The following is a 16,698-nucleotide window of genomic DNA, read 5'->3' as shown; positions in this document are numbered from 1 at the left end:
TCTCTATAGTTTTCTTTTTATATATTCTGCATGTTAAAATAGGTTAGAAATTTTTTTAAAAACAGGAATTCATAAATGCATACCAATAATTAATTGATAAAACAAATGAAGCAAAAGGAAATACTCTTGCTTATGGTAGAGTGTTGAGAGATTGCTGAAGTTAGAAAATCATCATTTTGCAACCAGTTAGGGCAAAGATTGGGTAAGGCAAAAACCATCTTATATCTAAACATAGGAAGACATGTTGATGAGGAACAAGATATTTGCATGATCTTACAGTATTTTTCCATAGACTTCTTACTAGTTGCAAGGAAAGGAGTAATTATACACTGGATAAATTGGACAAAACCCTCACCAGGTGATCAAAATTAACATCACTGATGAGGGACAGATGGACATCATTTGCCTCCAGATGTGATTCCCCGAAGACACAGCATCTAATGAGGAAATGAGGAATCCAATGAGGAAATACCAGACAAATCCCAAGTGAGGAACGTTTTGTTTTGTTTTTTAAAAGGGGTAGGGTGCTGTATCCTTCAAAGATGTCACTGTCATAAAAGACAAAGGCTGTGAAAATATTCCAGCTGAAGAGCCATGACAGCTAAACGTAATATGAGATACTAGACTGGATTCTTTCCTGGAGGAGGAAGAAAATGCTATATAGGACACTATTCAGTTAATTAGAAAACTGATGGTAGACTGATTAGATAAAAATATTTCATCAATGTTAAAGTCACTGAAACTGGTAACTGTGCTGTGGTTATGTCTCTATTCTGAGATAATATATACTAAAGTATTTCAGAATAAAGGGCCAGGACGTAGGTATGGTTCTAAAAAAAAAATACACACATATATAGTGACAGAGAAAACAGAAATGATAAAAAGGTAAAATGTTAATAATAGGCGACTCTGGGTAAACAGTAGATATTCTTTGCAGTCTTTCTATAATTTTGAAATTAGTTCAAAATAGAACGGTTTATTTAAGGTTACAGTTTTAAAGAAGCAGGAGGAGCAGAAGTAAGCAATCCATAGACTATAACATCAGAATAATTTTAAATGACCACCTTACTGCAAGATCCCATATGCTTTCTGAAGTTGTTGACTGCTTCCATGAAATTGCCTCATCTTTCAGGTTAAAATTAGAGAGACAAGATGTCTTATAATTGAGGAGGCATCTTATTCACCTTTTCATTTTATAAATAAGGGAACTGAGGCTTAGAGATTCAAGAGACTGGCTCAAAGCCCCTTAACCAGTTATGACAGAGGACAATCTTGATTCTACTTCTACCTCTACAACTGCTAAGCTGCTACGGCCAGTTTCTATCACTTTCTCTCTTTTCTCCTTCCTGACTTTGCGTTTCCTAATAGCTTTGTACTGTCTTCTTTCTATGATTATACAAGGAACCTATATGTGGCCTTACTCTTTGAACTATCACTGCTCCACTGGTAATTCTTACCCAGGCTTCTGTAGCACATCCCTCATTGCCCCTATGATGTCTACATTAGGACATTTCATCATCAGTTCAACCTCTACAGGTTCAAACTGAAAAAAACCATGGAAGAAAAAATTGTAACGGCTAAGAAAATCTATTCATCCTTACCAATAATCAAAGAAATGCACATTAAAACAAGATTTGTTTTGCCTAATAGCTTGCCCAATTAATAAGATTTGTAATATTTTGTTCTAGCAAGGATATGGGCTACAGACTCTTTCATACCCTGGTTAGTGTAAATAAGCATATCTCTTTCATGGACAATTTGCCAAAATCAATGAAAAACATAAATGTACATAGACTTTGACCCAGCAATTTCACACATAGGTATTTGTCTTACAAAAATACTGTGATACTGTTCAAAGAGACATACAAGACTGTTCATTAAGCATTGTAATAGCAAAAATTGGAATATTATATGTCCATCAACAAGCGAGTCAGTAAATACAAAATCACAGTATTTTTTTACAATGAAAAGATAGCTCTATATGAACCAATATTGGAAAAAAAGTTGAAGAGAAATATGCATACTATGATTTCATTTCCTTTTATGTACATAGAAATCAGCCTAGAAAGCTATACAACAGATTATTACAAGATAATAGAATTGGGGGATGGAGAAGAGGACTTTCATTTTCTACTTTATACATTTCTATTGTTTGTTGTTGTTGGAGGGTTTTGTTGCTACAAGCATGTATATCTTCTATAAAAACAACAAAGGTGTTGCTTTCTTTTTTTTTTTTTTTTTTTTTTGAGACGGAGTCTCGCTCTGTCGCCCAGGCTGGAGTGCAGTGGCGCGATCTTGGCTCACTGCAAGCTCCGCCTCCCGGGTTCACGCCATTCTCCTGCCTCAGCCTCCCGAGTAGCTGGGACTACAGGCGCCCACAACCGCGCCCGGCTAATTTTTTGTATTTTTAGTAGAGACGGGGTTTCACCGTGGTCTCGATCTCCTGACCTTGTGATCCGCCCACCTCGGCCTCCCAAAGTGCTGGGATTACAGGCGTGAGCCACCGCGCCCGGCCGTTGCTTTCTTTTTAAACTGAAAATATTTAATTCCTTAATCATCATCCCCTCCAACATCACTGTTTCCATTATTTCTTTTCTCTCTCAGGCTTTAAAATGACCTTTAACTCTTTTTCTCTCCTTCGTCATGTATCCATTTAATCCGGATTCTTGTAAAAAAATTTTACTGCAATTATTAGCACCAACCACATATGTAGAAAGGTAATTCTAATTGATCTCTTAGATTTAGCTACTCCTCACACCTTTCTTTTCACACACCTTTTCCTACACCACTATTTTCATTGTGTCACACGTCTTCCTCATCCCCCTCACTTCCCAATTCAAAAATCCCCAGCTGTTGCTTTTGATTTAGTAAGGTGATATCTAGGGACTAACGTAAGCCCAGTCTCCCCTACTAATTCACCTCATCACCACTCTACACACTAGCCAAACCATTCTTTTATGTATTCAATAAGCGAACACTTACTCTCTGATCACCAAATACCCTCCTACTCCTATCATTTCACCCCAGTGCACCTTTTCCATACCCTTTCTGTCTGTCTGTTCTAAGACTTTCTTTAGGATCTGACTTAAGACCCACCTCTACTCCTTCCAAGAGGATGTGCTGATTGACACATCTATTTCACACTGACATCTCCTTTCTCCAAACTCCTGTTGAGGTTTTCACTGGCATCCTGTCTCACTTTGGCAATTTATTATGTAATGCCTTACAGTTTTGTCAAAGTGTGAACTTCTCATATCCCCCAACAGACTGTAAATTCCTGGAAAGCACGATCCCTGATTTTTTCCCTGGATTCATTTTTGCTGAGCATTTACAATAGACACACAACACATTAGATGCCTCACTTATGTCACCTTATTTAGTTCTCACAACAACCTTGAAAGGTAGATATTTTTGCCACATTTTGGTATTGGGACAAGGTTAAATGACTTGTCCAAGGTCATGCTGCTAGGAAATGGCAAAGTTAGTTATCAGATCCAAGCAGACCAATTCACAGTCTCTATGCTCTATTGCCTCCCTATAAAACTGCGTTTCCCATGTATTCATCAGTTAACAACACAATGTCACAGATGTCAATGAGGCTTGGAAGATACTCATTGAATATAATATGCTTTGTGCTAACAATCAGCAATCCAACATGTGCTACCCGGTACATATCTAATACAGGTTTAGTATTTTCTATAATTTAGTCCTGTTATAGACACTTATTCAAGAGCTCCGCAGAGTAAAACTAGTTTCAAAATCTTAATACTTTTAGAATAATGGGAAAGTTAAATTGGAAAAAAATGGCATTAGGTCCAATTCCTTATTTTGTCCACCCAAGTGAATTAAAAATATATGTTTCAGGAGATAATTTTCTACCATAATAGCACAGTAATAAAGTTAGTTATCACATTACAGATGGGAAAGGCTTACTGCATAACCACTGAGTCTACTTCCCTGGAGAGACGCAATTCTATCTGTGGTTTCACATTCCAGAAAGAAATATTCTTACTCCTTCTGGAAATTAGTAACATAAGCATTTTTAAGTACTTATGTTAGATCAACCAGTAAATTTTATATAATTTTTACTACATTTAATTGAGACTTCACTCAGCAAGAAAGACTTTCTTAATTATGATACAATCCAACATATACAGGTTTGATATTAATTGTTGAGTGCTGGCAATTGTATTTGTCACTAAAAGGCACTATATCTATAACAGAGTAGTTATTAATTAAGATTATTAGACTTGGGAAAGTATAACTGGTAATAAAATTAGTTACAAATTGACTTTCAAACTACAACTCTAGTTAGAAAACATGACTTCAAAAATAAAAACAGCGTGATATGTTAGTCATTTTTCAAAAAATTGGTACGAATATACTGATATGTATTACACTATAAATGTTAACAGTATACACATTGAACCTAAAATAAAATCACTTTAAAACTAATGCGTTTTAGGACTGAGTTACATCTAAACATAAATACCCACAAAGACATACTTATATTTCAGTACTTTCTGTTCCTATCAATGTTATTAATTTTGAAATATACCCACAACAGAGGCAGTGCTTCTGGCAGATAAAAACCAAATTTACTGACCACCTTCTATACTTGGTAAATTGAATATACATGTTTATCCATGCTACCTCCCAAAATTTCCCTAAAATTATAATAAAGAACAAAAAGAATGGAAGAGATGGAAACAAATGCTAAATTTTGGAAGACAGAGAAAAAGACAAATAGTAATTGAGTTAGTAAACCAGAGAAAAATGAAATCCACTGCCTATAGAGGTGAAAGGCAAAAATAAGCCAGCTGATCTGCACAGCAGAACTTTGGAAATTTTGGGAATTGGAGACACCAGATACTAAGGAAAATGGGGATGAGAAGTCCCTCTAAAAACAATATTGGATAAAAGTCTGTAAAAAGAACAGTTGCAGCCTCCGTATTTGTACCACACCATCTCCACCCCAAAGGGAGAATGCACTTTTGCTCTGTGGAGATTTAAACCGGAGAGATTGAGGAGATGTATCCGACTCTTAATTATGAGCAAGCAGTGAAGGACCACCAAACATTTTAGGAAAGTCTCTCACATGCTAGGCAAAGAGCATCTCCCAGTCCCAACCAACACCCACCCCCACACCAGCCCCGAACATACCTGCCCCCTCCGGAAAACAAAAGGCAGAAATAGAAATTTTTTTAAGTTTAATTAATATCTATGGAAAGATACAACATTGCATTCATTAACATTGCATTCAAATAAGGCTACGATGCTATGAAAAACTTACAATCAAAGAACAGAAAAAGGCTCTTACAAATTATAAATATAATAGCTAACATAAAGATGTTAACAGGAAGTTGGAAAGTAAATTGAAGTTTCCCAGAGAGTAAAAGACTCTAGGTCAGGCATGGTGGCTCAAAGCCTGTAATCCCAGCACTTTGGGAGGCCTAGGTAGGAGGACTGCTTGAGCCCAGGAGTTCGAGACCAGCCTGGGCAACAAAGTGAGAAGCTGTCTCTACAAAAAAAAAATACAAAGATTAGCCAGGTGTGGTCGCGTGTGCTTGTGGTCCCAACCACTTGGGAGACCGAAGCGAGATCACTTGAGCCTGGGAGGTTGAGGCTGCGGTGAGCTATGACTATACCACTGCATTCCAGCCTGGGCCACAGAGTGAGATCTTGTCTCTAAACAAACAAACAAAAAACTCCAGACCTAACCATATTGTAACTCTACACTGAGCTAAGAATGTAGGCAAATCAGTGCTTTATAAACTGCTGATGGGAAAGAAATTGGTAAAATTTCTACTGAGGACAGTTTGGCAATTTCTCTCAAAAAAAGTTACAAATTCCATTTCTAGGAATTTTATCCTCATTTGTGTTTAAAAAGAGGTATATGCAAAGACAGTAAAAGACTAAATATACTTAATGTCATCAATAGGAGACTGTTCAAAAAATTACATTACACCCATACACTGGAATGCTGTGCAGCCATTTTAAAAATGAGGTTGCTCTAGATGACCTGCATGGAATGATTTCTAAGGCATACTGGAAAAAGCAAGATATGGAACTTTGTGCTTAAATAAGAGAGCACATTTCTAGAAGAATACACCTGAGTTGACAATGATGATTACCTCCGACAAGGGGAACTGAGGGCTGGGGCATGGGTAAGAGGGAGACTAAGTTTTCAATGTTTGCCCTTTTGTATCTTTTTAATTTTGTATCTATTTTTTAAAACTATTTTTAATCTATAGGGTTAATGCTTCCATTTATCTTCATTAAAATGTATTCATCTCTAATCAAAATAAGGTTTATAACTCTCATCTGATTTATTCCTAAATCCTTTAGGATCTTTTGGTTAAAGCGTCCAAAATTAGAGCCTGAACTATAATAACCAATACCCTTGAATTGAACATGGCATCTTATTATAATCAATTAAGGTATACTGTCCTCTTTTTGGTTTTAATTATATGGCAATACTGATAACTGGTGATCCTATTTTATCATAGTCATTGTGCATGTACCTCTTGTCCTACACTTCTGCCATGACCTATAGCCTCTAGTAAAATGGTGGTCCTGAGTGACTGTGAACCTGTACATGCCTCCCTTGACCTGCAAAGGTGATGGAGGACCTAGGCCAAGCTCAATCTTCCTGCCTCTTCCGGAAATTTGGAAAAGGGTCACTGAGAAACAGTCAGTTAGCCTTGGAGCCAAACCACAAGGTTATGTAGTGCTCAATTAATGGCAGAAAAGACACAAGTAAACAGAGAAAGAAAGCCAGTCTCCAGAGAGAAGTACAAGGCTGATGAGGGACAGAAACCACATGAGAGATGATTCCTGTCTTTCCAATTCCAGACCCATTGGCCTTTTTTTGCTTGTATATCCTGGTGCTTGTCTGCTATGTCTGTTTCTTCAGCTGGTGCGAGTAGTTTTCTATTCCTTGTGCCAAACCATTCCCTCCCTCCTTCCCTCCTCCCTTCCTCCCTTCCTTCCTTCCTTCTGTTGCTCAGGCTGCAGTGGAGTAGCATGATCATGGCTCACTGCAGCCTTGACCTGCTGGACTCAGGTGATCCTCCCACCTCAGTCTCCTGAGTAGCTGCGGCTACAGATGCGTACCACCACACCCAGCTAATTATGATACAGAGTCCTTCTTTTTCTTTCTCTTTCTTTCTTTTTCTTTCTTTCCTTTCTTTCTTCTTTTTTTCTTTTTCTTTCTCTTTTCTTTCTCTTTCTCTTTTTTCTTCTTTCCTTCCCTCCCTCCCTTTCTCCCTTCCTCCCTCCCTTCCTTCTTCCCTTCCTTCTCTCTCCCTCCCTCCTTCCCTCTCTCCTCTTCTTTCTTTCCTTCCTTCCTTCCTTCCTTCTTTCAAATGGGGTCTTGCTGTGTTGCTCAGGCTGCAGTGCAGTGGCATGATCATGGCTCACTGTGGCCTTGACCTGCTGGGCTCAGGTGATCCTCCCACCTCAGTCTCCTGAGTAGCTGGGGCTACAGACGCGCACCACCACACCCAGCTAATTATGATACAGAGTCCTTTTTCTTTCTCTTCTTTCTATTTCTTTCTTCTTTCTCTTTTCTTTTTCTTTCTTTTCTTTCTCTTTCTCTTTTTTTCCTCCTTCTTTCCTTCCCTCCCTCCCTTTCTCCCTTCCTTCTCTCCCTCCCTCCCCTTCTTTCTCTTTCTTTCTTTCTTTCAAATGGGGTCTTGCTCTGTTGCTCAGGCTTGTGCAGTGGCATGATCATGGCTCACTGCGGTCTTGACTTGCTGGGCTCAGGTGATCCTCCCACCTCAGTCTCCTGAGTAGCTGGGGCTACAGACACGCACCACCACACCCAGCTAATTAAAAAAATTTTTGTACAGAAGGATGCCACTGTGTTGCCCAGGCTGATCTTGAACTCCTGGGCTCAAGCAATCCTCCTGCCTTGACTTCCCCAAGGGCTAAGATGTAGACTATTTTCCAGCCTCCTTATTAAAGACTGGTCTTTTATTTATTAATACTTCTCAATATTTATCCCAGTAGAAATAATATAATAATGGGAGCATGGTGATGTGGAAGTTAGTCATCGTTCTCCCAGTAAACCACAGTAAACAACTCAACCTTGCTTTCTGTATCCAGTTTCTTTTACTTTAAAATTAGGATGAGAACATTTGCCTTACCTTCTTTATAACTTTAGTCTGAGGATTAAATTATATTACAAAAGCAAAGATAACTTTGAAAAGTGTTTTAAGGCTGGGCACTTTGGGAGGCTGAGGCAGGCAGATCACTTGAGGTCAGGAGTTCAAGACCAGCCAGGTCAACATGATGAAACCCCATCTTTACTAAAAATACAAAAATTAGCCGGGCATGGTGGCAGCCACCTGTAATCCCAGCTACCTGGGAGGCTGAGGCAGAAGAATTTTTTGAGCCTGGGAGGTGGAGGTTGCAGTGAGCTGAGATCACACCATTGTACTGCAGCCTGAGCGACAAAGCCAGACTCTGTCTCAAAAAAAAAAAAAAAAAAAAGTTAAAAAATATCAGGTATTATAAGTAGTATTATGGTTATGTGTCATAATATCAATTTCAGAGCACTTCCTGAAATCAATGAAGTTAATTTGAGTGTTTGGTGTTAACTTGAAGTTGTAAGACCTGCAGGGTCTTAGTTGTCTCCATTTTCTTTCCTTTGTTTCCAAATTGCTGACCTGTATCAATACATCAATGTGCAGGCTGGGCTGTGTTTGCCTAGTTCCAGATTTGTCCCTCAACACTATCTTTCAGACACCTTCCAATTCTCTGCTTCCCCAACCCCTGGCTAGCCTTGTCCTACCCTTGTCCTACCCATGTCCAGGTCAGGCTCCTGGAAAATGAAGCGGGCCCACCTTGTCTGGAAAGGGAATTCAAACAAACTTACCTGGGTAGCACTTAATCAACCCACCCCATTCTCTCCTGAGTTGTTCACATGATAAACCCATGTCAGACTCCAAACTCGCATTGTAAAATCTCACTCTCCTGCCACATCTCTGCAATATCTTAGAGAGACAGCCACTTCATCATATCGGATCAATTAATCATCTTTCAACATCTATCCCCCTTCAGGAAGGACAAAACTCCATCCCATCCTTCTTACAAACATGTGCTCTTTTCTGACTTCTTTTCCTTGGATATTTATTTCAATTTGATATTACCTGAATACATCTATTTCCCATTATGCAGGGCACCAGTATGATTTTCTCAGGTTTCATACAACCCCCTAGCGACAGCCAAATGGATGCTTAAGCTACAAATGAGTTAGGTTTCAAATGAGATATGAATCCTACTCAATTAACTGTATAAAATTTGTTATATAACCAGCAAACAGAAGTTTAAGTCTAAAAATAGTATTCAAGATCTAGGACAAGAGGTGGAGACAAAAATCAGGAAGAATATGAAATCCTCAGGAAAAGAAATAATTAAACTACTAGGTTAGTATTTGTTTTCTACAGAAAAACTTCCAACATAACCCATGCTATAGTGGAATTTAGAACATACCCATAAGAAAGTAAGTTTCCTCCCTGAATGTCATCAGGAAGAAACTAAAAGTGTAAACTTGGAAACTGCAGCATGCTAAAAATCTCTCTTCACATGGAAAAAAAGAATGTGTTATAATAGAAAAAATTATAAAAAGAGGAGTCTGGAAAAATAATTGTCTGGACACAAAAGTGATCATATAGTTAATACAAATATTCTTAGAGTGGAAAATGTCAATCTTTCTGACTCATACCAAACAATGTCTTGATATACAATCTATTCCTAAAATGAATCTCTCTACCAGGAATGGTGAGGGGTGGAGATGGAGAGAGGAGAGTCAGGGGTTTTACGGATGATCAGTTCTGTTGTTTAGCTATGTAATCTAATAAATTCTTATTCTGATTCATTTCTTGCTCATTTAATGAGAGTCTCATCAGCCTCTGAGCAGCCTGATTAAATTTTTCATCCTGCAAAGCCAAGGTAGAACTAATCCCAATAGCTATTGTACCCCATGAGGCCCTTCCTAAAGGACTAGATTCCCCTCATGTTCCTCATGTTCATTGTTACATTTGGCATCTGGGCTCCTTTGTGCACGAAAGACTAACCCATTTTTTAAGTGTGCTTATCATTGTGTTGCCAGTTGGCACTGCCCTTCCAGGGCACTCTCTGTCTTGTATTTCATTAATGTATAACTTCTTATAATAGACTATAAGTTCCTTGAGGATAAAGGTGCCTTCGAATTTGTAGTCCTTTATTACCACCATCCCAATGTCTTGCACAGAGAAAATTTTCACTAAAAGGTTTTCATACATAACAAATCAAGGTGAACAATACTGATAATGCACAAGTCACTTTACCAAAGTCCTCAAATTAAAATTTCCACAATCATAAACCACGATTCCTTCAAAATCCAGGTCATGGCTCACTTTCTCCAGAAAACATTCTCTTTTATCCCTTGTTTCCTTAATTCTTATTCTTGATTTTTATTAGGGATATAACAGTGTATACCTTGATTAAAGAAGCTGTTTTTAATGTTATACATGTTTCTTTTTTTCTCTTTCTTTCTTTTTTTTTTTTTTGACAGAGTCTCACTCTGTCACCCAGGCTGGAGTGCAGTGATGTGATCTCGGCTCACTGCAACCTCCACCTCCCAGGTGCAAGCTATTTTCCTGCCTCAGCCTCCTGAGTAGCTGGAATTACAGGTGCACACCACCACTCCCAGCTAATTTTTGTATTTTTAGTAGAGTCGATGTTTTGCCATATTGGCCATGCTGGTCTTGAACTCCTGACCTCAGTGATCCACCCGCCTAATCTTCTCAAAGTGCTGGGATTACAGGCATGAGCCACCGTGCCCGGCCTGCTGTACCTGTTTTAAAGACATATTATAAGCAGATGCTTTCTCTTCCCAGTTAGTTTCTAAGTATTTTTGAAAGTAAGGAACCATATCTTCAATTTCCTCACACCATTCATACACGATTCTGCATACAGTTTTAACTAATATTTATCCAGTGCTTTCCAGGTGCCAGGTGGTTTTTAAACACTTCCTATGGATTTAATCATTCAACCCTCATGGCAACGCTACAGTACTAGACATAAGTAACTAACTCAAGGTCACACAAACAGAAAGTGGCAGCACCAGGATTTGATCTCAGGCAATGTTGCTCTAGGGCCCCTTGTCTTAACCACTCTACTGCCTCCTAAACAAAAAAACATTAATATAAATCTGCTTTATTGCCCTGTAGACAGAAAACATTACAGTGGCTTCAGGAACAATTGGTTTAATCTAAAAAGTTTATTAAAGCCATGCTTTTTGGTAAATGGTGGTTTGTGCTGTAGTCAGACAGAAGAGATTTTTCTGCTGCTTTTGTTTCTCTCTTTGCTCCTTTTATTATTTATACTGCTAAAATAGCTGCCTTACTACCATAATGTGGTTCTGTTTTTCATGGAAAAGCTTGCATTACCACCAAGTTATCCATAACGCCACAACTTCTTGGCAGGTTGGTCATTTCTGACACTTGTGTATGTCTCAGAATGTCAGTCCCAAGGCCCCTTGCTGCTCCTGCCTCACATACAACAGCAACAACAGATTTACCTGAGGGTGGGTCTCAGCTCTGCTACTTACCAGCTGTGGAACCTTTTTTCTTTTTTCTTTTTTTAGTTGGAATCTGCTCTGTTTCCCAGACTGAAGTGCAGTGGTACGATCTCGGCTCACTGCAATCTCTGCCTCCTGGGTTCAAGCGATGCTCCTGCCTCAGCCTCCCAAGTAGCTGGGATTACAGGCGCGCACCACCACAGCTGGCTGATTTTTGTATTTTTAGTAGAGATGGGGTTTCACCATGTTGACCAGGCTGGTCTCGAACTCCTGACCTCATGTGATCCGCCCACCTTGGCCTCCCAAATTGCTGGGATTACGGGCGTGAGCCACCGCGCCCAGCCCCAGCTGTGGAGACTTGGGCAAATCATTGAAATCGTCTTCACCTCAGTTCTTCATCAGACAAACAAGGACAATAAAATCTTCATGAGAATGTTACTGTGAGGTTCAGAGATGATGTAGGGAAAGTAACTAGCACAGCCTCTGGCATACAGTAGGTGCTGAATTAACAGTAGTTGTTATTATTCTCTTAGCAATTCATACAGGTATTGCTGCACAAGAATGATCAACATAGAGCTGTTCTTAAAGATCTGCCCACTCACTGAGCCTCCTGTTACTGTAGCTTTTTTGTTGTGTTGTTGTTAAAACTGCTTGGATTATAAATCTCACAGATTCTTGTACCCCATTAATCAGTGAAAGGATATAGTGTCTTTATGGATTTGCATATTATTGCTTTAGATCCCAGTTACTCCAGAGAATTTTCTGCAAGGCAGCTGGTCATTTCACCTTCCTTGGTTAGCCCCACAGCTGTCAAATAGAGAGAACAATGACATCATTGATTTGGGATGTTTCTTGCAAGTAAAGAATAATAAATTAAAATTTTCCTATCACTCTCCTAATGCAAAGTTGTCTATAACTGTGTCTCATAAGTCCTTAATAATTTTTTTTTTTTTTTTTTTTTTTGAGACAGAGTCTCACTCTGTCACCCAGGCTGGAGTGCAGTGGTGTGATCTGGGCTCACTGCAACCTCCGCCGCCCGGGTTCAAGCGATTCTCCTGCCTCAGCCTCCCTGGTTAGCTGGGATTACAGGCATGTGCCACCACGACCCGGCTAATTTTTGTATTTTTAGTAGAGATGGGGTTTCACCATGTTGGTCAGGCTGGTCTCAAACTCCTGACCTCAGGTGATCCACCTGCCTCTGCCTCCCAAAGTGTTGGGATTACAGGCATGAGCCACCACACCTGGCCAGATCCTTAATACTCTGAACAATTCAGGGCAGATTGTACAAATCCATCTCTGTCAATGAGGAATTATGATTTGGGTTGTTGCAATACCTAAAAGGAAAAAGACAACAAGTTATTGACAGTATGATCGATTTTAAGATTAAGCAGTGTCAAACAAAATAATCTTGCATTTGGAGGAGACTTGAAGATCTCCCCATTTTCCTCCCTTCTTCCACCTCCTCCTACTTGATATTTGGATTCCTTTATAAAGAATGACAAAATGTCATTCAGCCTCTGCTTCACCCCCACCATGCAGCTCATGAAGACAAGACAGCTTGCAATTACCAATCTCTAGTTGGCCAATGCTGTTCATAAATTCAGATTGTTATCTTTTTAAAAGTAAGCATTTCAGTGGCATATTATGCTCTTTAGCCCATTAAATGCACATCGCTATTCTTATTTCATTGAACATCATTAGTTATGAAGGTAAAGCTAGTAAATTAGGGTTGTAGAGACCTGGGGACCTGGGCTGTAGCTGGAGTTGTGTCACTAGTACAGACAAGTCAACCACAGCAAGCTCCAGTTTATTCAATTGTGAAATGCTGGCTCTCCGTCTGACCTGCCCAGCTGCAACCTCCCCGCTCAGCAGACGGCAGGCCCCAACTTACAAATGGATCTTGTTCCAAAAGACCATGGAAGCTTGTTATTTGGAACTCAGAAACTATTTTCCTGTTGGAACAACATCATAAATGACGGCTGGGATCTCAGGTTTGTCCACAGCAATCTACTTCATTCATAAAGGTAGTTAAATTATGATATCATTCCAAGGGTAAGAGGGATGAAAAAGAATTTCTTTTTCCCTTTCTGGATGCAAGTCAACACTAGAAAAAACTTTGAAATATGTGCTGTTTACCTGGGCACCTTCCTACTTCCATTCCTTTTCCTGTCTTCCATCTTCTTAATGTCCTTTAGGGACCCAAAGGCTCCAACCCACACCTGTTTCACTCTACAAAGTTACTAACTTGCTCTCTCCTCTCCATTTCCACCCCACCATTCTACTGCTCTTCCACCCCCATCTTCCATCTATAACCCCGCTGGTCTTCACCCTACCCCCACCTTATCCTCCCATCCAACTTCCACTCCTTCAGTGAAGCTGTCCTCAGCTAGATTAGGAAGAAGGAAATCTGATTTAAATGATCTGTAAATACCTAAGCTTAATAAGAGCTGACACTTACATAGTACTTCCTGTGTGCCTGGCACTATTTTAAGCATGTATCAACTCTCTAGATTCTCAACAACCCTGTGAGAGAGGTGTTATTATCTACATACCACAAATGAGGAAACTGAGGCACAGAGAGGTTAAGTGACTTGCCCAAGGTCATAACGCTATAGTCCGTGGTAGAGGTGGTATTTGAATCCATGCAGTCTGATACTGGAGCCGGTGATCTGATGCTCATTTTAAAGAAGCCTATTTTCTTCTTTAAAATGAAATGCTTAACCCAACTGAGTCTCTACATCTTAAGCAGCATAACAGAGAAGTGAAAAACATTTAAGTAGTGTCAGAGAAGATATTCTGGGACAGGCAGGCACAAGGCCAGAGTGAAAAATGAGAATGTGGCCAGGCGCAGTGGCTCACGCCTGTAATCCTAGCACTTTGGGAGGCCGAGGCGGGCGGATCACGAGGTCAGGAGTTTGAGACCAGCCTGGCCAACATGGTGAAACCCCATCTCTACTAAAAACATAAAATAATTAGCTGGGCATGGTGGCAGGCGCCTGTAATCTCAGCTACTTGGGAGGCTGAGGCAGGAGAATCACTTGAACCTGGGAAGGTGGAGGTTGCAATGAGCTGAGATGGCACCACTGCACTCCAGTCTGGGCAACAAGAGCGAGACTCCGTCTCAGGGGAAAAAAAAATGAGAATGCTTTGCAGTGCTCAATTAGGTGATGAAAACGAATAAATGGTGGCTTTACCATTGGTGGTTTAGATTGGACTCTTTCCTCACAGGCACAACCTATAGGAATGTTCTTCCTATTCACAGAAAAAAAGTTATCTCCTGTGTTTCTTGATTCTCCCATTCTACCTTTCTCTTCCCAGTTTTGAAATAGATACAAGAAAAGGTTGACATTTCTCATAAGAGACCTATAATACAGGCAGCAGTGTCAGTGCCAATAGTAAATGGAAATCAGACCGGGTGCCTTGGTGTGCTGAGGCTCTCTCTGTGGCAACCAGAGAGCATGTATCCTCTCTAGAGAGACAACAGCTTCTCAGACCCAGGTGTTTTTTGGTAGGCAGGCAAGCAGACAATTTCACTCCAGAGCCTGGGCTCTTAACTGCTGTGTTATCCTGCCTGGGTTCAAGTCACACTTGGACAATGTTTTTAACATACTTCATTGTAAATGTATTGACTTTCACAGTTAATGGTTACATCTGTGAACAAATTAGAAAGATGTCTGTACTTATTACAACTCCTTCAGTTGCAAGTGCCATGAACCAGTTCAAATTATCTGTAAAACACACACGTGTATTGGGATGTAAGGACACAATGTCAGACATGAACTAAATCTAGGGACCCAAGCAATATAATTAAGCCCCCTCTTTCCATCTTTCAGATCTTCTGTTGGTGTGTAGATCTCATCTATTTCTACAGATGAGAAGATAGCACCCCAGAAACACATCCTTCCAGCCCATAAATCTCAAAATGAGGACAGGCTTCCACCCCAACTCCAGTTGAAAAGTACCAGTGGAGGACTTTGACTGGCTCATTTGGGGTTGTGTGTCCACCCCTGAGCCAATCACTTGACCTGAGGAGCCGGATTTCTTTGATTAGCCAGGTCTAGTTTATTTACTTGTCACCATGATTTGGGGAGTAGGTGGCAGAGTACTGTGACTGATAACCCCGCCATGCTCTAATAAAATTGGAAGGCTTTGGTCAATCAAAACTATAGCTGTCTACTATAATGTTCAATGTTATCTCTAGCTGGAAAATTAGGGAAATTAAAGAGACAAATAATAGCTTACATTGGATAACTCAAAAAGCCAGAACCAGCTTTAGGATAAACACTTTGTGTACTTAGTGTATGCCTTACTGGCTATGACAAATGTCTAAATAAAAAGTGAAAAATTCATTCAGTCAGAAAGAAGTTTCAAAATATTTATTTTGGTGTCTTACAAAAATATAGGTAATTAGTCGACTGACTCTTTTTTAAAAATCTGGATGTTTTAATACTATATAAACCCAATTTAATGCCATTTAGAATCTAGAACAAGTAACCCTGAATCATAATTACATGATTTAAAAAAATTGGATTTTAATAGGTAATTTATGGTCTTGCCATATCATGTTTCCACTCAACAAGCTAGAGCTAAACCAGAGAACTAATGTAAGATAGAAGGGAGAAACTGCATTGCCATTACATTTCCATAATAGAGTTGAACAAAGAACTAAAATCAAGATATGCTTTATTTAAAAATTTGAAAATCGGCCGGGCGCGGTGGCTCAAGCCTGTAATCCCAGCACTTTGGGAGGCCGAGACGGGCGGATCACGAGGTCAGGAGATCGAGACCATCCTGGCTAACACAATGAAACCCCGTCTCCACTAAAAATACAAAAAAATTAGCCGGGCGTGGTGGCGGCGCCTGTAGTCCCAGCTACTCGGGAGGCTGAGGCAGGAGAATGGCGGGAACCCGGGAGGCGGAGCTTGCAGTGAGCCGAGATCGCGCCACTGCACTCCAGCCTGGGCGACAGAGTGAGACTCCGCCTCAAAAAAAAAAAAAAAAAAAAAAAAAAAAAAAAAAAAAAAAAAAAAAAAAAAATTTGAAAATCATTGAAGTCTTTGTAAGTCTTTGCTATAATTTCCCACCACATTTAATTGGTATTTTGTGCAATGAAATACAAAAATGTCAAG

The 16,698-nt window shown here is 39.7% G+C and overlaps 1 protein-coding gene and 1 long non-coding RNA gene across 2 annotated transcripts in view; both read right to left on the bottom strand.

The window, feature by feature from the left end:
* Positions 1-12,376, bottom strand: part of RALGPS2 (Ral GEF with PH domain and SH3 binding motif 2) — a 204,131-nt gene extending 191,755 nt beyond the window's left edge. Inside the window, exon 1 of the mRNA XM_065530848.2 lies at positions 11,600-12,376. The gene's annotated coding sequence lies outside the window, so the exon portion shown is untranslated. The remainder of the gene's footprint in view (positions 1-11,599) is intronic.
* Positions 12,377-12,683: 307 nt separating this feature from the next.
* On the bottom strand, positions 12,684-13,840 carry LOC141409116 (uncharacterized). Its single transcript, XR_012427829.1, has 2 exons — positions 13,706-13,840; positions 12,684-12,903 (listed from the first exon to the last, which is right to left on the bottom strand). It is a non-coding gene; the product is annotated as an uncharacterized lncRNA (long non-coding RNA).
* Positions 13,841-16,698: the final 2,858 nt, after the last annotated feature.

This window comes from Macaca fascicularis, chromosome 1 (assembly GCF_037993035.2).
Source record: "Macaca fascicularis isolate 582-1 chromosome 1, T2T-MFA8v1.1".
NCBI classification, from domain to species: domain Eukaryota; kingdom Metazoa; phylum Chordata; class Mammalia; order Primates; family Cercopithecidae; genus Macaca; species Macaca fascicularis.
This window is presented reverse-complemented; position numbering and strand designations above follow the sequence as displayed.